Source organism: Rhinopithecus roxellana, chromosome 16 (genome assembly GCF_007565055.1).
Source record: "Rhinopithecus roxellana isolate Shanxi Qingling chromosome 16, ASM756505v1, whole genome shotgun sequence".
In the NCBI taxonomy this organism is placed as follows: Eukaryota; Metazoa; Chordata; class Mammalia; order Primates; family Cercopithecidae; genus Rhinopithecus; species Rhinopithecus roxellana.
Genome location: NC_044564.1, coordinates 59,144,326 through 59,168,337, shown reverse-complemented (window position 1 = coordinate 59,168,337; position 24,012 = coordinate 59,144,326).

The window sequence follows — 24,012 nt, the reverse complement described above, 5'->3', positions numbered from 1 at the left end:
ACTCACTGGGCTTATCAGTAAAAGTGAATGATACGGTAGCAACAATAAGGTAGCAGTAATGGAAAGGATACTTAACCAGATGACCAGAGAACTAGATTCTAACGCCAATTTTGCCATTAGTAAATTGTACTGAAATGGGCAAGTCATATGCTAGCTGAGGATCTTGGTTTCCTCACTGATAAAACCATGATATTAAACCAAATAATCCTAAGAATTATTTCAGCTTGATATGGTTTGGCTGTCACACCACCCAAATCTCATCTTGAATTGTAGCTCCCATAATTCCCACGTGTTGTGGCAGGGAGCTGGTGGGAGATAATTGAATCATGGGGATAGTTTCCCCCATACTGTCCTTATGGTAGTGAATAAGTCTCATAAGATCTTATGGTTTTATAAGGGGAAATGCCTTTCATTTGTTTCTCATTCTTTCTTGTCTGCTGCCATGTAACACATGCCTTTCACCTTCCATCCAGTCATATGGAACTGTGAGTCCATTAAACCTCTTTTCTTTTATAAACTACCCAGTCTCTCGAGTATGTCTTCATCAGCAGCAAGGAAACGGACAAATACACAGTTCTACCCTTACCTGCTTCAGGACTGGAGCCAGACCAGATGCTCTTTTGCGGTCTCTCCCAACAAAGGAGCTCTGATTTTTAATTACACAGAGACATAAACATTGCAAAAGTATATCCATCCTTATAAATATGTTTTGTGCTTACTATGCTTTGGATAATAGCTATTGGTAATCAAGGAATCAGTTGTTTTAGCCCTGACTATATCGGTGGTTCCTTCAGTTTCTAATGTGAGGTTGACTTTTCTTCAGGTTACTATTATGAACACATTCATTCATTCTCATTCTCTCTCTCTCTCTCTCTAACTGAGTCTAAAATTTCCTTGGGGTAGGTCATACCTATTTACCACGGTTAACTTTGGAAGAAAGGTATTAAAGAGACAGACCAGCTGCCCTCGAACAGAATCACCCCCTTGGGGTACAACAACTCAATTTTATCACTCCAAGACTTTTGAGATCAACTGATGTTAATCGGAGTGACTAATTCACACAAAAAATTAACAGCTTCAAAACAAAACAAAACGTCTCAGGAGGGCAGAGCAAGATGGCTTAATAGAAGCATATGCCATATTTCCCCCAGCAGTAACACCAAATTTTAACTATCACAAAATTTTAACTACTACATACAACAAAGCCCTTTCACAAGAACCAAAAATAAGGTAAGCAATCACAGTACCTGGCCTCAACTTTGTATGACTGAAAGAAGCACTGAAGAGGCTAGGAGAGACAGTCTTGAATCAGTGACACTACCTCTCCTCCTCTACCCCCCAAGCAGCAGCAGTGTAGGATGGAGAGTCTATGCACTTCCAGGTGGGACAATGCAGCCACTGGGAGACATTACATTGAACTCAGGACTACTCTATCACAGAGGAGAGCAAAGCCATGCTGGTCTCAGTCAGTACCTTTGCACAGAAGAAGCATTTAAATCAGATCTAGTCAGAGGGAATTGCCCATCCCAGCAGGTAGAACTCGAGTTTCCCTGCTGGCCAAAGTGATCTGAGGTTCTAGGTAAACTTGACAGGTGGTCTAGGACACAAGGACTGCAATTCTTAGGCAAGTCCTACTTAGTACTGATCTGGGCTTAGAGCCGGTGGACTTGGGTTGGGGCAGGTGACCTAATGAGACACCAGATGCAGTGGCAAAGGGAGTATGTACACCATCCCTCCCCAATCCCAGTCAGTGCAGCCCAGAGCAATGAAAATGACCCGTTCCTTCTGCTTGAGAAGAGGAGAGCAAAGAGTAAAGAGGACCTTGCCTTGCATCTTGGAGACCAGCTCAGACATGGTAAAATAGGGCACCAGGCAGAGTTGTGAAGCCCCCATTCTAGGCCATAGCTTAAGGACATTTCTAGACATACCCTCAGCCAAAAGAGAACCTGCTGCCTTGAAGGGAAGGACTCAGTCCTGGCAGGATATATCACCTGCTGACTAAAGAACTCTTGGGTCCTAAATAATCAATAGCAACATCCAGGTAGTACACTGTGGGCCTTGGGCTCTGAGACATGCTGGCTTCAGGTGTGACTCAGCACACTCCCAGCTATGGCGGCTATGGTGAAAGATACCTTCTGTTTGAGAAAAGCAGAGGGAAAGTAAAGGGGACTTTTTCTTGCACCTGAGGTACCAGCTCAGTCACAGAAGGTAAAGCACCAAGCAAATTCTTGGGTTTCTCAAGTTCAGGTCTGGGCTCTTGGAGAGTATTTCTGAAACTGTCCTGGATTGGAGGGGAGCCCACTCCCCTGAAGAGTGAGTCCCAGTCCTGAAGGCATCCACCACAAGTTGACTGAAGAGCCTTTGGAATTTAAGTGAACATTGGTGGTGGCCTGGCAGAACCCTTCATGGGCTGGTGGTGCTGGTGGCAACAGGGAGAGGCTCCTCTCTGCCTGTGGAAAGGAGATGGAAGAGCAGGAAAAACTTTTGCCTTGTGGTTTGAGTGTCAGCTTAGATTCAGTAGAATAAAACATCAGGTAAATTTCTATGGCATTTTACTCCAATCCCTGACTCACGGACAGCATTTCTGGACCCACCTGGGGCCTGGGGGAACACACTGCCCTTAAAGGAGGGACAAAACCTGACTGGCTTTGTCACTTGCTGATTATAGAGACCTAGGGCCTTGAGGGAACATAGGTGATAGCCAGGTATTAGTTACCGCGGGCCTTCGGCAAGACCCAGTGCTGTACTGGCTTCGGGTATGAACCAGCATAGTCCCAATGGTAGCGGCCACAGGGGTGCTCATGTCCTCTTACCCCGAATTCCAGGCAGCTCAACACAGAGAATGACTCCATTTTGCAGGGAGAAAGTAAGGGAAAAGAACAAGAGTTTCTGCCTGGTAATCCAGAGAGTTCTTCCAGATCTTGTCCAAGACTACCAAGGTGGCACCTCTGCAAGTCTCCAAGAGTCACAGCGTTATTGGTCTTGGGACAGAAGTCCCTTCTAATACCTAGAAAGCATTCCTGAGAAGGATGAGCACAAATAAGCCCAGACTACAAAGACTACAATAAATGCCTAACTCTTCAAGGCCAAACACTGACAAGCATTAAGACCATCCAAGAAAACATAACCTCAGCATATTAACTAAATGAGGCACCAGGGACCAATCCTAAAGAAAAAATATGCACTTTCAGACAGAGAATTCAAAATAGTTATTTTGAGGAAACTCAAAGAAAGACAAAATAACACAGATAAGGAATTCAGAATTCTATTAAATAAATTAAACAAAGAGATTGAAATAATTAAAAATAATCAAGGTCGGACACGGTGGCTTATGCCTGTAATCCCAGCACTTTGGGAGGCCGAGGTGGGTGGATCATAAGGTCAGGAGATCGAGGCCATCCTGGCTAACATGGTGAAACACCGTCTCTACTAACAATACCAAAAAAAGTTAGCTGGGCATGGTGGTGGTTGCCTGGAGTCCCAGCTACTCAGGAGGCTGAGGCAGGAGAATGGCACAAACCCAGGAGGTGTAGCGTGCAGTGAGCCAAGAAGGTGCCACTGCACTCCAGCCTGGGCAACATAGCGAGACTCCATCTCAAAAAAAAAAAAAAAATCAAACAAAAATTCTAGAGTTGAAAAATTCAATAGGCAATGAAGAATGCATCGGATTCTCTTAATAGCAGAACTTAACAAGCAGAAGAAAGAATTTGTGAGCTGAAGAAGGCCTATTTGAAAATACACAGTCAGAGGAGACAAAGGAATAAAGAATAAAAAACCATGAAGCATGCCTACAAGATCTAGAAACTAGCCTCTAAAGGCAAATCTAAGAGTTATTGACCTTAAAGAGGAGGTAGATAAAGATATAGGGATAGAATATGTATCCAAAGCAATAATATAAGAGAACTTCCTAAACCTAGAGAGAGATATCAATATCCAGTTCCAAGAAAATTATAGAACACCAAGCAGATTTAACCCAAAGAAGACTACCTGAAGTCTTTTAATATCAAACTTCCCAAGGTCAAGGATAAAGAAAGGATCCTAAAAGGAGCAAGGGAAAAGAAATAAATAACATAAAATCCTGCTTCAATACATCTTGTGGCAGACTTTTCAGTAGAAACCTTACAGGCCAGGAGAGAGTGGCATGACATATTTAAAGTGCTGAAGGAAAAAAATGTTTACCTTAGAATAGCGTATCCAGTGAATATATCCTTCAAGCATGAAGGAGAAAGAAAGAGCTTCTCAGACAAACAAAAGCTGAGGGATTTCATCACACTAAACCTGTTCTACAGTAAGTGCTAAGGGAGTTCTTCAATCTGAAAGAAAAGGACATTAATGAGCAATAAAAAATTAGCTGAAGTAACAAAATCACTGGTAATAGCACATATAATATTATAACACTGTAATTGTGGTATGTAAACAACTTTTTTTTTTTTTTGAGACAGAGTCTTGAGTCTTGCTCTGTCACCCAGGCTAGAGTGCAGTGGCATGATCTCACCCCACTGCAACCTCCACCTCCCAGGTTCAAGCAATTCTCCTGCCTCAGCCTCCTGTGTAGCTGGGATTACAGGCATCTGCCACCACGCCCAGCTAATTTTTTTTTTTTTTTTAGTAGAGACAGGGTTTCATCATCTTACCCAGGCTGGTCTCGAACTCCTGACCTTGTGATCCACCTGCCTCAGCCTCCCAAAGTGGTTGGATTACAGGAGTGAGCCACAGCACCTGGCCACTACTCTTATTTTAAGTAGAAAGATTACGCAATGAACTAATCAAAAATAACAACATCTTTGTACAACATAGTACAATAAGTCATAAAGAGAAACAACAAAAAGTTAAAGGGGGGATGAAGTTAAAGTGTAGAGTTTTTATTAATTTTATTTTTGCTTCTTTGTTTATGCAAACAAGTGCTAAGTTGTCATCAGCTTAAAATAATAGGTTATAGAATAGTATTTGCAAGCCTCATGGTAACCTCAAATTGAAAAAAAACATTCAGTGGATACACACACACAAAACCAAGAAATTAAAAAAAAAAAATTAAATTATACCACCAGAAAAAAACCATCTTCACTAAATGGAAGACAGAAAGGGAGGAAAGAAGGAAGAGAAGACCATAAAATAACCAGAAAACAAGTAACAAAATGGCAGGAGTAAATCCTGACTTATCAATAATAACAATGAATATAAATAGACTAAACTCTCTGATGAAAGACATTGAAAAGGACACCAAAAAATGGAAAGATATTCCATGTTTATGGATTGGAAGAACCAATATTGTTAAAAATGCCCACACTACCTAAAGCAATCTACAGGCTCAATGCAATACCTATGAAAATACCAATGACATTCTTCACAGAAACAGAAAAGATAGAGTGGCTGAATTGATTAAAAAAAAAAAAAAAAAGTGCCCAGTGATCTGTTACCTATAAGAAACACACTTCACCTATAAAGACACACATAGAGGAAAACAAAGGGATAGAAAAAGTATGCCATGCTAATGGAAACCACAAAAGAGCAGGGGTAGCTATACTTACATCATCAAACAAAATAGATTTCAAGACAAAAACTGTAAAAACGGACAAAAAGCCTAATTATATAATGATAAATGGGTCAATTTAGCAAGAGGATATAAAAATTGTATATATGTATGCACCCAACAGTGGAGCATCCAGATATACAAAACAAATATTATTAGAGCTAAGGAGAGAGACAATACAATAATACCTGAAGACTACACCATCCCACTCTCAGCACTGGACAAATCTTCCAGGCAGAAAATCAACAAAGAAACATTGGACTTAATCTGCCCTATAGAAAAAATGAACCCGATAGACATGCACAGAACATTTTATCCAATGACTACAGTGCACACACTTTTCTCCTCAGCACATGGATCATCTCAAGGATAGGCCATATGTTAGGTCACAAAACGAGTCTTAAAACATTCACAAAAATTGAAATAAATCAAACATCTTTTCTGACCACAATGGAATAAAACTAGAAATTCATAACAAGAGGAATTTTGGAAACTATACAAACACATGAAAATTAAAAAATAGGCTCCTGAATAATTAGTGGGTCAATGAAGAAATTAAGAAGAAAATTTAAAAATTTATTGAAACAAAAGATAATGGAAACACAACATACCAAAATCTATGGGATATAGCGAAAGCAGTACTAAAAGGGAAATATATAGCTATACATGCCCACATCAAAGAAGAAAAACTATAAATAAATAATCTAATGATGCGTCTTAAGGAACTATAAAAGCAACAGCAAACCAAATCCAAAATTAGTAGAGGAAAAGAATAAATATCAGAGAAGAAATAAATGAAATTGAAATGAATAATAGAAAAGAACAATGAAATAAAAATTTGGTTTCTTGAAAAGATAAAAAAATGGGCAAATCTTCATGCAGACTAAGACAGTAAGAAAGAATATCTAAATAAATAATATCAGAGATGAAAATGAGACACCGCAACTAATACTGCAGAAATTCAAAGAATCATTAGTTGCTACTATGAGCTACTGTATGCCAATAAATCAGAAAATCTAGAGAAAATGAAATCTAGAGAAACTATTAGAAGTGATAAACAATTCAGTGAAGTTGCAGTACACAAAACAACATACAAAAATAAGTAGCATTTCTACATGCCAACAGAGAAGAATCTGAAAATGAAATTTTAAAAGTAATCCCATTTACAATAGCCACAACTGAAAGTAAATACCTAGGAATTAACCAAAGAAGTGAAAGATCTCTACAATGAAAACTATAGAGCACTGATGAAAGACATTGAAAAGGACACCAAAAAATAGAAATATATTCCACATTCATGGATTGAAAGAATAAATATTGTTAAAATGCCCACACTACCCAAAGCAATCTACAGGTTCAATGCAATACCTATGAAAATACCAATGACATTCTTCATAGAAACAGAAAACACAATCCTCAAATTTATATGGAACCATAAAAGACCTGGAACAACCAAAACTATCATTGGCAAAATGAACAAAACTGGAGGAATCACATTACATTTCTTCAATTTATACTACAGAGCTATAATAACCAAAACAGCACAGTACTGGCGTAAAAAACAGACACACAGAACAATGGAACAGAATAGAGAATCCAGAAACAAATCCATACACCTACAGTGAACTCACTTCAACAAAGGTGTGAAGAACATACCTTCAGGAAAAAACAGTCTCTTCGATAAATGGTGCTGGGAAAACTGGATATCCATATGCAGAAAAATGAAACTTGACCCCTATCTCTCACCATATACAAAAATCAAACCAAAATGGATTAAAGACTTAAACCTGAGACCTCAACCTATGAAACTACTACAAGAAAATATTGGAGAAATTCTTAAAGACAATGATTTGGGCAAAAGTTTCTTAAGTAATACTGTACAAGCACAGGCACTGAAAGCAAAAATGCAAAAATGAGATTGCATCATGTTTAAAAACTTCTGCACAGCAAAGGAGTCAATCAACAGAGTGAAGAGACAACCCACAGAATGAGAGAAAATATTTACAAACTACCCATCTGCCAAAGGATTAATAGGCACAATATATAAGAAGCTCAAACAACTCTATATGAAAAAAAAATCTAATAATCTTATTTTAAAATGGGCAAAAGATTGGATGGGAGAGTATGTAAGGGAAAAAAATGGGCAAAAGATTTCAACAGATATTTCTCAAAAGAAGACATACAAATGGCAAACAGGCATATGAAAATGTGGTCAACATCATTGATCATCAGAGAAATGCAAATCAAAACTACAATGAGATATCATCTCACTCAAGTTAAAGTGGCTTTTATTCAAAAGACAGGCAGTAACAAATACTGGAGAGAGGCCGTGCAGAGTGGCCCATGCCTGTAATCCCAGCACTGTGGGAGGCCAAGGTGGGTGGACCAAGACCAGCTAGCCCGACTGACATGGTGAAACTCCATCTATACTAAAAATACAAAATTAGCTGGGCGTGGTGGCACATGCCTGTAATCTCAGCTACTTGGGAGGCTGAGGCAGAAGAATTGCTTGAATCTGAGATATGGAGGTTGCAGTGAGTCGAGATTGAGCCACTGCACTCCAGCCTGGGCAACAAGAGTGAAACTTCATCTCAAAAAAAAAAAAAAAAAAAAAAAAAAAAAAGCGGGGGGACGGAGCAAGATGGCCGAATAGGAACAGCTCCAGTCTCCAGCTCCCAGCACGAGCGACACAGAAGACAGGTGATTTCTGCATTTTCAACTGAGATACTGGGTTCATCTCACTAGGGAGTGCCGGACAATTGGTGCTGGTCAGCTGCTGCAGCCCGATCAGCGAGAGCTGAAGCAGGGCGAGGCATCGCCTCACCTGGGAAGCGCAAGGGGGAAGGGAATCCCTTTTCCTAGCCAGAGGAACTGAGACACACAACACCTGGAAAATCGGGAAAATTCCACCCCAATACTGCGCTTTACCAAGGGTCTTAGCAAATGGGCACACCAGGAGATTATATCCCTCACCTGGCTAGGAGGGTCCCAGACCCACAGAGCCTCCCTCATTGCTAGCACAGCAGTTTGCGATCTAACGGCAAGGCAGCAGTGAGGCTGGGGGAGGGTCCTCTGCCATTGCTGAGGCTTAAGTAGGTAAACAAAGCCTCTGGGAAGCTGGAACTGGGTGGAGCTCACAGCAGCTCAAGGAGGCCTGCCTGTCTCTGTAGACTCCACCTCTGGGGACAGGGCACAGCAAAACAACAACAACAACAAAAAGCAGCAGAAACCTCTGCAGACACAAACGACTCTGTCTGACAGCTCTGAAGAGAGCAGTGGATTTCCCAACGTGGAAGTTGAGATCTGAGAATGGACAGACTGCCTACTCAAGTGGGTCCCTGACCCCTGAGTAGCCTAACTGGGAGACATCCCCAACTAGGGGCAGACTGACACCCCACACCTCACAAGGTGGAGTACACCCCTGAGAGGAAGCTTCCAAAGCAAGAATCAGACAGGTACACTTGCTGTTCAGCAATATTCTATCTTCTGCAGCCTCTGCTGCTGATACCCAGGCAAACAGGATCTGGAGTGGACCTCAAGAAATCTCCAACAGACCTACAGCTGAGGGTCCTGACTGTCAGAAGGAAAACTAACAAGCAGGAAAGACACCCACACCAAAACCCCATCAGTACGTCACCATCATCAAAGACCAGAGGCAGATAAAACCACAAAGATGGGGAAAAAGCAGGGAAGAAATGCTGGAAATTCAAAAAATAAGAGTGCATTTCCCCCTCCAAAGGAACGTAGCTCATTGCCAGCAACGGATCAAAGCTGGACAGAGAATGATTTTGACGAGATGAGACAAGAAGACTTCAGTCCATCAAACTTCTCAAAGCTAAAGGAGGAATTACGTACCCAGCGCAAAGAAACTAAAAATCTTGAAAGAAGAGTGGAAGAATTGATAACTACAATAATTAATGCAGAGAAGGCCATAAACAAACTGACAGAGATGAAAACCATGACACGAGAAATATGTGACAAATGCACAAGCTTCAGTAACCAACTCAATCAACTGGAAGAAAGAGTATCAGCAATTGAGGATCAAATGAATGAAATGAAGTGAGAAGAGAAACCAAAAGAAAAAAGAAGAAAAAGAAATGAACAAAGCCTGCAAGAAGTATGGGATTATGTAAAAAGACCAAATCTACGTCTGATTGGGGTGCCTGAAAGTGAGGGGGAAAATGGAACCAAGTTGGAAAACACTCTTCAGGATATCATCCAGGAGAACTTCCCCAACCTAGTAGGGCAGGCCAACATTCAAATTCAGGAAATACAGAGAATGCCACAAAGATACTCCTCCAGAAGAGCAACTCCAAGACACATAATTGCCAGATTCACCAAAGTTGAAATGAAGGAAAAAAACTTAAGGGCAGCCAGAGAGAAAGGTCGGGTTACCCACAAAGGGAAGCCCATCAGACTAACAGCAGATCTCTCGGCAGAAACTCTACAAGCCAGAAGAGAGTGGGGGCCAATATTCAACATTCTTAAAGAAAAGAATTTTAAACCCAGAATTTCATATCCAGCCAAATTAAGTTTCATAAGTGAAAGAGAAATAAAATCCTTTACAGATAAGCAAATGCTTACAGATTTTGTCACCACCAGGCCTGCCTTACAAGAGACCCTGAAGGAAGCCCTAAACATGGAAAGGAACAACTGGTACCAGCCATTGCAAAAACATGACAAAATGTAAAGACCATCGAGGCTAGGAAGAAACTACATCAACTAGCGAGCAAAATAACCAGTTAATATCATAATGGCAGGATCAAGTTCACACATAACAATATTAACCTTAAATGTAAATGGACTAAATGCTCCAGTTAAAAGACACAGACTGGCAAACTGGATAAAGAATCAAGACCCATCAGTTTGCTGTATTCAGGAGACCCATCTCACATGCAGAGACATACATAGGCTCAAAATAAAGGGATGGAGGAAGATCTACCAAGCAAATGGAGAACAAAAAAAGCAGGGGTTGCAATACTAGTCTCTGACAAAACAGACTTTAAACCATCAAAGATGAAAAGAGACAAAGAAGGCCATTACATAATGGTAAAGGGATCAATTCAACAGGAAGAGCTAACTATCCTAAATATATATGCACCCAATACAGGAGCGCCCAGATTCATAAAGCAATTCCTTAGAGACTTACAAAGAGACTTAGACTCCCATACAATAATAATGGGAGACTTCAACACTCCACTGTCAACATTAGACAGATCAATGAGACAGAAAGTTAACAAGGATATCCAGGAATTGAACTCATCTCTGCACCAAGCAGACCTAATAGACATCTATAGAACTCTCCACCCCAAATCAACAGAATATACATTCTTCTCAGCACCACATTGCACTTATTCCAAAATTGACCACATAATTGGAAGTAAAGGACTCCTCAGCAAATGTACAAGAACAGAAATTATAACAAACTCTCTCAGACCACAGTGCAATCAAACTAGAACTCAGGACTAAGAAACTCAATTAAAACCGCTCAACTACATGGAAACTGAATAACCTGCTCCTGAATGACTACTGGATACATAAAGAAATGAAAGCAGAAATAAAGATGTTCTTTGAAACCAGTGAGAACAAAGATACAACATACCAGAATCTCTGGGACACATTTAAAGCAGTGTGTAGAGGGAAATTGATAGCACTAAATGCCCACAAGAGAAAGCTGGAAAGATCTAAAATTGACACTCTAATATCACAATTTAAAAAACTAGAGAAGCAAGAGCAAACACATTCAAAAGCTAGCAGAAGGCAAGAAATAACTAAGATCAGAGCAGAACTGAAGGAGATAGAGACACAAAAAACCCTCCAAAAAATCAATGAATCCAGGAGTTGGTTTTTTGAAAAGATCAACAAAATTGATAGACCACTAGCAAGACTAACAAAGAAGAAAAGAGAGAAGAATCAAATAGACGCAATAAAAAATGATAAAGGGGATATCAACACCGACCCCACAGAAATACAAACTACCATCAGAGAATACTATAAATACCTCTATGCAAATAAACTAGAAAATCTAGAAGAAATGGATAATTTCCTGGACACTTACACTCTCCCAAGACTAAACCACGAAGAAGCTGAATCCCTGAATAGACCAATAGCAGGCTCTGAAATTGAGGCAATAATTAATAGCCTACCAACCAAAAAAAGTCCAGGACCAGATGGATTCACAGCTGAATTCTACCAGAGGTACAAGGAGAAGCTGGCACCATTCCTTCTGAAACTATTCCAGTCAATAGAAAAAGAGGAAATCCTCCCTAACTCATTTTATGAGGCCAACATTATCCTGATACCAAAGCCTGGCAGAGACACACACACAAAAAAGAGAATTTTAGACCAATATCCCTGATGAACATCGATGCAAAAATCCTCAATAAAATACTGGCAAACAGGATCCAGCAGCACATCAAAAAGCTTATCCACCATAATCAAGTGGGCTTCATCCCTGGGATGCAAGGCTGGTTCAACATACACAAATCAATAAACGTAATCCAGCATATAAACAGAACCAAAGACAAAAACCACATGATTATCTCAATAGATGCAGAAAAGGCCTTTGACAAAATTCAACAGCCCTTCATGCTAAAAACACTCAATAAATTCGGTATTGATGGAACATATCTCAAAATAATAAGAGCTATTTATGACAAACCCACAACCAATATCATATTGAATGAGCAAAAACTGGAAAAATTCCCTTTGAAAACTGGCACAAGACAGGGATGCCCTCTCTCACCACTCCTATTCAACATATTGTTGGAAGTTCTGGCTAGGGCAATCAGGCAAGAGAAAGAAATCAAGGGTATTCAGTTAGGAAAAGAAGAAGCCAAATTGTCCCTGTTTGCAGATGACATGATTGTATATTTAGAAAACCCCATCATCTCAACCCAAAATCTCCTTAAGCTGATAAGCAACTTCAGCAAAGTCTCAGGATACAAAATTAATGTGCAAAAATCACAAGCATTCTTATACACCAGTAACAAACAGAGAGCCAAATCATAAATGAAATTCCATTCACAATTGCTTTAAAGAGAATAAAATACCTAGGAATCCAACTTACAAGGGATGTAAAGGACCTCTTCAAGGAGAACTACAAACCACTGCTCAGTGAAATAAAAGAGGACACAAACAAATGGAAGAACATACCATGCTCATGGATAAGAAGGATCAATATCGTGAAAATGGCCATACTGCCCAAGGTAATTTATAGTTTCAATGCCATCCCCATCAAGCTACCAATGAGTTTCTTCACAGAATTGGAAAAAACTGCTTTAAAGTTCATATGGAACCAAAAAAGAGCCCGCATTGCCAAGACAATCCTAAGTCAAAAGAACAAAGCTGGAGGCATCACGCTACCTGACTTCAAACTATACTACAAGGCTACAGTAACCAAACGGCATGGTACTGGTACCAAAACAGAGATATAGACCAATGGAACAGAACAGAGTCCTCAGAAATAATACCACACATCTACAGCCATCTGATCTTTGACAAACCTGAGAAAAACAAGAAACGTGGAAAGGATTCCCTATTTAATAAATGGTGCTGGGAAAATTGGCTAACCATAAGTAGAAAGCTGAAACTGGATCCTTTCCTTACTCCTTATACGAAAATTAATTCAAGATGGATTAGAGACTTACATGTTAGAACTAATACCGTAAAAACCCTAGAAAAAAACCTAGGTAATACCATTCAGGGCATAGGCATGGGCAAGGACTTCATGTCTAAAACACCAAAAGCAATGGCAACAAAAGCCAAAATTGACAAATGGATTCTAATTAAACTAAAGAGCTTCTGCACAGCAAAAGAAACTACCATCAGTGTGAACAGGCAACCTACAGAATGGGAGAAAATTTTTGCAATCTACTCATCTGACAAAGGGCTAATATCCAGAATCTACAAAGAACTCAAACAAATTTACAAGAAAAAAACAACCCCATCAAAAAGTGGGCAAAACATACGAACAGACATTTCTCAAAAGAATACATGCATACAGCCAACAGACACATGAAAAAATGCTCATCACTGGCCATCAGAGAAATGCAAATCAAAACCACAATGAGATACCATCTCGCACCAGTTAGAATGGCAATCATTAAAAAGTCAGGAAACAACAGGTGCTGGAAAGGATGTGGAGAAATAGGAACACTTTTACACTGTTGGTGGGACTGTAAACTAGTTCAATCATTATGGAAAACAGTATGGCGATTCCTCAAGGATCTAGATCTAGAAGTACCTTATGACCCAGCCATCCCATTACTGGGTATATACCCAAAGGATTATAAATCATGCTGCTATAAAGACACATGCACACGTATGTTTATTGCAGCACTATTCACAATAGCAAAGACTTGGAATCAACCCAAATGTCCATCTGTGACAGACTGGATTAAGAAAATGTGGCACATATACACCATGGAATACTATGCAGCCATAAAAAAGGATGAGTTTGTGTCCTTTGTAGGGACATGGATGCAGCTGGAAACCATCATTCTCAGCAAACTATCACAAGAACAGAAAACCAAACACCGCATGTTCTCACTCATAGGTGGGAACTGAACAATGAGATCACTTGGACTCGGGAAGGGGAACATCACACACCGGGGCCTATCATGGGGAGGGGGGAGGAGGGAGGGATGGCATTGGGAGTTATACCTGATGTAAATGACGAGTTGATGGGTGCTGACGAGTTGACGGGTGCAGCACACCAACATGGCACAAGCATACATATGTAACAAACCTGCACGTTATGCACATGTACCCTAGAACTTAAAGTATAATAAAAAAAAAAAAAGAAAGACACGTGCTGCACATTTAAAAGAAAAAAAAAACAAAAAACAAAAAAAAACTGGCAAGAACATGGAGTAAGGAGAATCCTTATACACTGTTGATCAGAATGTAAATTAATACAACCACTGTGGAGAACAGTTTGAAGCTTCCTCAAAAAATGAAAAGTAGAGCTACCATACAAACCAGAAATCCCACTGCTGAGTATATACCCAAAAGAAAGGAAATTTGTATATTGAAGAGATATCCACACTCCCATGTTTATTTCAGCACTATTCACAATAGCCAAGATTTGGAAGCAACCTAAGTGTTTGACAACAGAGGAATGGATGAAGAAAATGTGGTACATCTACACAATGGAGTACTTTCAGCCATAACAAAGAATGAGATCATGCCATCTGCAGCAACATGGATGGAACCAGAGGCCATTATGTTAAGTGAAATAAGACAAGCACAGAAAGACAACTTTGCATTTTCTCACTTATTTCTGGAAGCTAAAAATCAGAGCAGTTGAGCTGATGGAGAGAGCATGCAAAAGGATGGCTACCAGATTCTGGGAAGGCAGGCGGGAGTGGGTGAGAAAGGGGGATAGTTGGGGGCGGAGCAAGATGGCCGAATAGGAACAGATCCAGTCTCCAACTCCCAGCGCGAGCGACACAGAAGACCGGTGATTTCTGCATTTTCAACTGAGGTACTGGGGTCATCTCACTAGGGAGTGCCGGACAATCGGTGCTGGTCAGCTGCTGCAGCCTGACCAGCGAGAGCTGAAGCAGGGCGAGGCATCGCCTCACCTGGAAGCGCAAGGGGGAAGGGGATCCGTTTTCCTAGCCAGGGGAACTGAGACACACAACACCTGGAAAATCGGGTAACTCCCACCCCAATACTGCGCTGTAAGCATACAGGCACACCAGGAGAATATATCCCAATCCTGGCCGGGAGGGTCCCACGCCCACGAAGCCTCCCTCACTGCTAACACAGCAGTCTGCCGCGATCTATCCGCAAGGCAGCAGCGAGGCTGGGGGAGGGGCGCCCGCCATTGCTGAGGCTTAACTAGGTAAACAAAGCCGCTGGGAAGCTCGAACTGGGTGGAGCTCACAGCAGCTCAAGGAAGCCTGCCTGTCTCTGTAGTCTCCACCTCTGGGGACAGCGCACAGCTGAAGACCAACAGGGGAAGTAGCGGGAGCCGGTGCAGACGCGAACGACTCTGTCTGACAGCTTTGGGGAGAGCCGTGGATCTCCCAACGCGGAGGTTGAGATCTGAGAACGGACAGACTGCCTGCTCAGGTGTGTCTCTGACCCCTGAGTAGCCTAGCTGGGAGAAATCCCCCACTAGGGGCAGTCTGACACCCCACACCTCACAGGGTGGAGTACACCCCTGAGAGGAAACTTCCAAAGGAAGAATCAGACAGGTACACTCGCTGTTCAGCAATATTCTATCTTCGGCAACCTCTGCTGCTGATACCCAGGCAAACAGGGTCTGAAGTGGACCTCAAGCAATCTCCAACAGACCAACAGACAGCCCTTCTGACTGTCAGAAGGAAAACTATCAAACAGGAAGGACACCTATACCAAAACCCCATCAGTACGTCACCACCATCAAAGACCAGAGACAGATAAAACCACAAAGATGGGGAAGAAGCAGGGCAGAAAAGCTGGAAATTCAAAAAATAAGAGCGCATCTCCCCCTGCGAAGGAGCGCAGCCCATCGCCAGCAACGGATCAAAGCTGGTCAGAGAATGACTTGGACGAGAGGAGAGAAGAAGGCTTCAGTCCATCAAACTTATCAGAGCTAAAGGAGGAATTACGTACCCAGCGCAAAGAAACTAAAAATCTTGAAAAAAGAGTGGAAGAATTGACAGCTAGACTAATTAATGCAGAGAAGATCATAAACGAAATGACAGAGATGAAAACCATGACACGAGAAATACGTGACAAATGCACAAGCTTCAGTAACCGACTCGATCAACTGGAAGAAAGAGTATCAGCGATTGAAGATCAAATGAATGAAATGAAGCGAGAAGAGAAACCAAAAGAAAAAAGAAGAAAAAGAAATGAGCAAAGCCTGCAAGAAGTATGGGATTACGTAAAAAGACCAAATCTACGTCTGATTGGGGTGCCTGAAAGTGAGGGGGAAAATGGAACCAAGTTGGAAAACACTCATCAGGATATCATCCAGGAGAACTTCCCCAACCTAGTAGGGCAGGCCAACATTCAAATTCAGGAAATACAGAGAACGCCACAAAGATACTCCTCCAGAAGAGCAACTCCAAGACACATCATTGCCAGATTCACCAAAGTTGAAATGAAGGAAAAAAACTTAAGGGCAGCCAGAGAGAAAGGTCGGGTTACCCACAAAGGGAAGCCCATCAGACTAACAGCAGATCTCTCGGCAGAAACTCTACAAGCCAGAAGAGAGTGGGGGCCAATATTCAACGTTCTTAAAGAAAAGAATTTTAAACCCAGAATTTCATATCCAGCCAAACTAAGTTTCATAAGTGAAGGAGAAATAAAATCCTTTACAGATAAGCAAATGCTTAGAGATTTTGTCACCACCAGGCCTGCCTTACAAGAGACCCTGAAGGAAGCCCTAAACATGGAAAGGAACAACCGGTACCAGCCATCACAAAAACATGCCAAAATGTAAAGACCATTGAGGCTAGGAAGAAACTGCATCGACTAACGAGCAAAATAACCAGTTAATATCATAATGGCAGGATCAAGTTCACACATAACAATATTAACCTTAAATGTTAATGGACTAAATACTCCAATTAAAAGACACAGACTGGCAAACTGGATAAAGAGTCAAGACCCATCAGTCTGCTGTATTCAGGAGACCCATCTCACATGCAGAGACATACATAGGCTCAAAATAAAGGGATGGAGGAAGATCTACCAAGCAAATGGAGAACAAAAAAAAGCAGGGGTTGCAATCCTTGTCTCTGATAAAACAGACTTTAAACCATCAAAGATCAAAAGAGACAAAGAAGGCCATTACATAATGGTAAAGGGATCAATTCAACAGGAAGAGCTAACTCTCCTAAATATATATGCACCCAATACAGGAGCACCCAGATTCATAAAGCAAGTCCTTAGAGACTTACAAAGAGACTTAGACTCCCATACAATAATAATGGGAGACTTCAACACTCCACTGTCAACAGTAGACAGATCAACGAGACAGAAAGTTAACAAGGATATCCAGGAATTGAACTCATCTCTGCACCAAGCAGACCTAATAGACATCTATAGAACTCTCCACCCCAAATCAACAGAATATACATTCTTCTCAGCACCACATCGCACTTATTCCAAAATTGACCACATAATTGGAAGTAAAGCACTCCTCAGCAAATGTAAAAGAACAGAAATTATAACAAACTGTCTCTCAGACCACAGTGCAATCAATCTAGAACTCAGGACTAAGAAACTCAATCAAAACCGCTCAACTACATGGAAACTGAACAACCTGCTCCTGAATGACTACTGGGTACATAACGAAATGAAAGCGGAAATAAAGATGTTCTTTGAAACCAATGAGAACAAAGATACAACATACCAGAATCTCTGGGACACATTTAAAGCAGTGTGTAGAGGGAAATTTATAGCACTAAATGCCCACAAGAGAAAGCAGGAAAGATCTAAAATTGACACTCTAACATCACAATTAAAAGAACTAGAGAGGCAAGAGCAAACACATTCAAAAGCTAGCAGAAGGCAAGAAATAACTAAGATCAGAGCCGAACTGAAGGAGATAGAGACAGAAAAAACCCTCCAAAAAATCAATGAATCCAGGAGTTGGTTTTTTGAAAAGATCAACAAAATTGACAGACCGCTAGCAAGGCTAATAAAGAAGAAAAGAGAGAGGAATCAAATAGATGCAATAAAAAATGATAAAGGGGATATCACCACTGACCCCACAGAAATACAAACTACCATCAGAGAATACTATAAACGCCTCTACGCAAATCAACTAGAAAATCTAGAAGAAATGGATAAATTCCTGGACACTTACACTCTCCCAAGGCTAAACCAGGAAGAAGTTGAATCCCTGAATAGACCAATAGTAGGCTCTGAAATTGAGGCAACAATTAATAGCCTACCCACCAAAAAAAGTCCAGGACCAGATGGATTCACAGCTGAATTCTACCAGAGGTACAAGGAGGAGCTGGTACCATTCCTTCTGAAATTATTCCAATCAATAGAAAAAGAGGGAATCCTCCCTAACTCATTTTATGAGGCCAACATCATCCTGATACCAAAGCCTGGCAGAGACACATCAAAAAAAGAGAATTTTAGACCAATATCCCTGATGAACATTGATGCAAAAATTCTCAATAAAATACTGGCAAACCGGATTCAGCAGCACATCAAAAAGCTTATCCACCATGATCAAGTGGGCTTCATCCCTGGGATGCAAGGCTGGTTCAACATTCGCAAATCAATAAACGTAATCCAGCATATAAACAGAACCAAAGACAAGAACCACATGATTGTCTCAATAGATGCAGAAAAGGCTTTTGACAAAATTCAACAGCCCTTCATGCTAAAAACGCTCAATAAATTCGGTATTGATGGAACGTACCTCAAAATAATAAGAGCTATTTATGACAAACCCACAGCTAATATCATACTGAATGGGCAAAAACTGGAAAAATTCCCTTTGAAAACTGGCACAAGACAGGGATGCCCTCTCTCACCACTCCTATTCAACATAGTCTTGGAAGTTCTGGCTAGGGCAATCAGGCAAGAGAAAGAAATCAAGGGTATCCAGTTAGGAAAAGAAGAAGTCAAATTGTCCCTGTTTGCAGATGACATGATTGTATATTTAGAAAACCCCATCGTCTCAGCCCAAAATCTCCTTAAGCTGATAAGCAACTTCAGCAAAGTCTCAGGATACAAAATTAATGTGCAAAAATCACAAGCATTCTTATACACCAGTAACAGACAAGCAGAGAGCCAAATCAGGAATGAACTTCCATTCACAATTGCTTCAAAGAGAATAAAATACCTAGGAATCCAGCTTACAAGGGATGTAAAGGACCTCTTCAAGGAGAACTACAAACCACTGCTCAGCGAAATAAAAGAGGACACAAACAAATGGAAGAACATACCATGCTCATGGATAGGAAGAATCAATATCGTGAAAATGGCCATACTCCCCAAGGTTATTTATAGATTCAATGCCATCCCCATCAAGCTACCAATGAGTTTCTTCACAGAATTGGAAAAAACTGCTTTAAAGTTCATATGGAACCAAAAAAGGGCCCGCATTGCCAAGACAATCCTAAGTCAAAAGGACAAAGCTGGAGGCGTCACGCTACCTGACTTCAAACTATACTACAAGGCTACAGTAACCAAAACAGCATGGTACTGGTACCAAAACAGAGATATAGATCAATGGAACAGAACAGAGTCCTCAGAAATAATACCACACATCTACAGCCATCTGATCTTTGACAAACCTGAGAGAAAGAAGAAATGGGGAAAGGATTCCCTATTTAATAAATGGTGCTGGGAAAATTGGCTAGCCATAAGTAGAAAGCTGAAACTGGATCCTTTCCTTACCCCTTATACGAAGATTAATTCAAGATGGATTAGAGACTTAAATGTTAGACCTAATACCATAAAAACCCTAGAAGAAAATCTAGGTAGTACCATTCAGGACATAGGCATGGGCAAGGACTTCATGTCTAAAACACCAAAAGCAATGGCAGCAAAAGCAAAAATTGACAAATGGGATCTAATTAAACTAAAGAGCTTTTGCACAGCAAAAGAAACTACCATCAGAGTGAACAGGCAACCTACAGAATGGGAGAAAATTTTTGCAACCTACTCATCTGACAAAGGGCTAATATCCAGAATCTACAAAGAACTCAAACAAATATACGAGAAAAAAACAAACAACCCCATCAAAAAGTGGGGAAAGGATATGAACAGACATTTCTCAAAAGAAGATATTCATACAGCCAACAGACACATGAAAAAATGCTCATCATCACTCGCCATCAGAGAAATGCAAATCAAAACCACAATGAGATACCATCTCACACCAGTTAGAATGGCAATCATTGAGAAGTCAGGAAACAACAGGTGTTGGAGAGGATGTGGAGAAACAGGAACACTTTTACACTGTTGGTGGGATTGTAAACTAGTTCAACCATTATGGAAAACAGTATGGCAATTCCTCAAGGATCTAGAACTAGATGTACCATATGACCCAGCCATCCCACTACTGGGTATATACCCAAAGGATTATAAATTATTCTACTACAAAGACACATGTACACGTATGTTTATTGCGGCACTATTCACAATAGCAAAGACTTGGAATCAACCCAAATGTCCATCTGTGACAGACTGGATTAAGAAAATGTGGCACATATACACCATGGAATACTATGCAGCCATAAAAAAGGATGAGTTTGCGTCCTTTGTAGGGACATGGATGCAGCTGGAAACCATCATTCTTAGCAAACTATCACAAGAACAGAAAACCAAACACCGCATGTTCTCACTCATAGGTGGGAACTGAACAATGAGATCACTTGGACTCGGGAAGGGGAACATCACGCACTGGGGCCTATCATGGGGAGGGGGGAGGGGGGAGGAGGGAGGGCTTGCATTGGGGAGTTATACAAGATATAAATGATGAATTGATGGGTGCTGACGAGTTGATGGGTGCAGCACACCAACATGGCATAAGTATACATATGTAACAAACCTGCACGTTATGCACATGTACCCTAGAACTTAAAGTATAATAAAAAAAAAAAAAAAAAAACATATAAAATGTACTCTTTATAAAAATAAAAATACTTTCAAAAATTAAGTCACCAAGCAAGTTATTTATCTAAAGTAAGTCTTCTGTTTCTGAAAACAGTTTGCTTTAAATATCAGGAAGTGTTAAGAATAAAAAAAAAAAAAAAAAAAAAAAAAAAAGAAAGGGGGATAGTTAATGGGTACAAAAAAAAAATAGAATAAATAAGATCTAGTATTTGTTTACACAACACGGTGACTACAGTCAATTATAATTTCAGTGTACATTTTAAAATAACTAAAAGAGTATAACTGGATGGTGTGTAATACAAAGGATGAATGCTTGAGAAGATGGATATACCCCATTTACCATGATGTGATTATTCCAATTCATGCCTATATTAAAGTATCTCATGTACCCCATAAATATATACATCAATTATGTACACACAAAAATTAAAAATAAGAAAACCCTCAAAAAGTCTGAAATATCAAGGTTAACTGCTCAGTGTATTCTCAGTGATATCCAACCTCTATGACATTGTTGCATGCTTGGCTGAGAGCAGAGTCGAGGGAGTGGGATGATTTTAAAGTCTTTTCAAGACCTGAAGGCTGGACACACTCATTTCCATTCTAGATAGGTAAAGAATAAGTGAGCACTCATGCTAGTTGGCTAGATTCCTTTTCTCTGGACAGAACTGGATACACAGAGATTTATTCTTCCCGTCCTCTTCCCTTTTTTCAGCTTTCATGAATTCTACCACCCTGTAGCCACCAAAGCATTGCCTCTTCAAGCAGGCAGAGAGTAATGTTAGTACTTAGGTAAATTCCTTCTGGAATTCCAACTTACTCCCAGAACAAGGTGTTGGCCATCTTAATCTGTAGAGTCTCCTCAGCAAAATAGATAGAAATCCTGTGAGGATGAGGCACTTTTGTGAGTAAAAATGCATTCTCATGCATGCTATCCCACTCTTCAAGGCTGACTTTTCCTGAACCTTCCCTTAAATTCTGAGAGTACCTCTGAGAAGCTGCCTTTGTACCTACCACAGCCTTGAATAAGCATGGACTAAAATAATCTGTTTATTTTTTATCTCAACCTGTATTGTTTTGAGGAAGCACACTTTACAAAATCCTTCTAGTAATATGTGGTGATTAAAGTCCCCAAGATGTCTGAAAGAATTTGAGTGGAAATTTAAAGCATCAAGGTCACTGTGGGTACCCCCCTAGCAGATGCCATGTGGAAGCATTAAACTTGAACTCAGGGGGGGTCCTAGCTGACAGAAGATGCTGACTGGGTGTATGTGGCTATAGATCTTGCCCTGAGGAAGAAGGAGCATCCCCCAGGATCTATTTGTGAACTGCTCTGTTGATGTTCTTTCACTGCTGAGTAGAACCGTCAAAGATTCTCAGCACTACCTAGAATCAAATGGTATTTCCAATGGCATTTTAAGCACCTTCAGAATCTTTAGTTGGGCAATAAACATTATCTATGATTCCAGGGGGTGGTCCTTTGTCAGTACTGCTGAGCTAATTCACTCTTGCAGCCCAAACAGGCATAGATGAGCCAGTGAGCTCTGAAATTCTACATTTCAGGATGCCTACTTACAGAAAAAGGGCAGATTGCATTGTCATCTTATAGTCACCACAACAGCTAGAGGGAAAAAAATAGAACAGCCTTGTTTCACTTCCAGAAGGGGTTTTTGTAGCAACTTCTTTGGAATCTGTCTATGAATCTACTGCCTTCTTCAGTCAGAGAGGACATTCTTTCTCCTCTCCAGATTAATTTCTCATTGTTTTTCCTCCAGTCTTGCTCACCTGATTATGGCCACATTGTTAATATCACCTATAGATACCAGTGTGCTCCCACCTCAGGATTGTTGCCCTTGTGGTTCTCTCTGGAAAGGTGCTCAGGTACCCTGTGAGTTACTCTCTCACCTTATCCAGGCATTTGCTCAAATGTGACATCATGAAGAAGCCTTCACTAACCATCCCACCTGAAATTCCATACACACTGCCTCATCCTTCTCTATTTCCCATGTTTTCCGTTTCTGCATAGCATGTGTCACCAGTTTTTTCACTGTCTGACTCCTCTAACTAGAATATAACTTTCATAAGAGCAGGAATTTTATTTATTTCCAGCTGTAACTTAAGCACCTAGAACTATACCTGGTATATTAGACCATTTTCACACTGCTATAAAGAACTAACTGAAACTGGGTTATTTATGAAGAAAAGTGGGTTAATTGACTCACAGTTCCACAAGGCTAGAAAGGCCTCAGGAAACTTATAATCGTGGTGGAAGATGAAAGGGAAGCAAGGCATGTCTTACACGGTGGCAGGAGAGAAAACGAGTGAAGGGGGAAGTGCCACACTTTTAGACCATCAGATCTTGTGAGAACTCTATGACAAGAACAGCAAGGCAGAAGGTCTCCCCCATGATCTGATCATTCCCACCAGGCCCTCCCCTGACACATGGGGATTATAATTTGAAATGATATTTAGGTGGGGACACAAAACCAAACCATATGATTCCACTTCTGACCCCTCCCAAAACTCATATTCTTCTCACATTGCAAAACACAATCATCCCTTCCCAGCAGTTCCACAAAGTTTTAATTCATTTCAACAGTAACTCAAAAGTCCAAGTCCAAAGTCTCATCTGAGACAAGGCAAGTCTCTTCTACCTATCAGCCTGTAAAATTAAAAACAAGTTAGTCACGTCTAAGATACAATGGGGGTAGAGGCATTGGATAAATGCACTGATTCCAAATGGGAGAAATTGGCAAAAGCAAAGAGGCTATAGGCCCCATGCAAGTTGAAAACCCAGCAGGGCAGCCATTAAATCTTAAAGTTCCAAAATCTCCTTTGACTCCATGTCTTATAGCCAGGCCACACTGATGCAAGGGGTGGGCTCCCAAGGCCTTGGG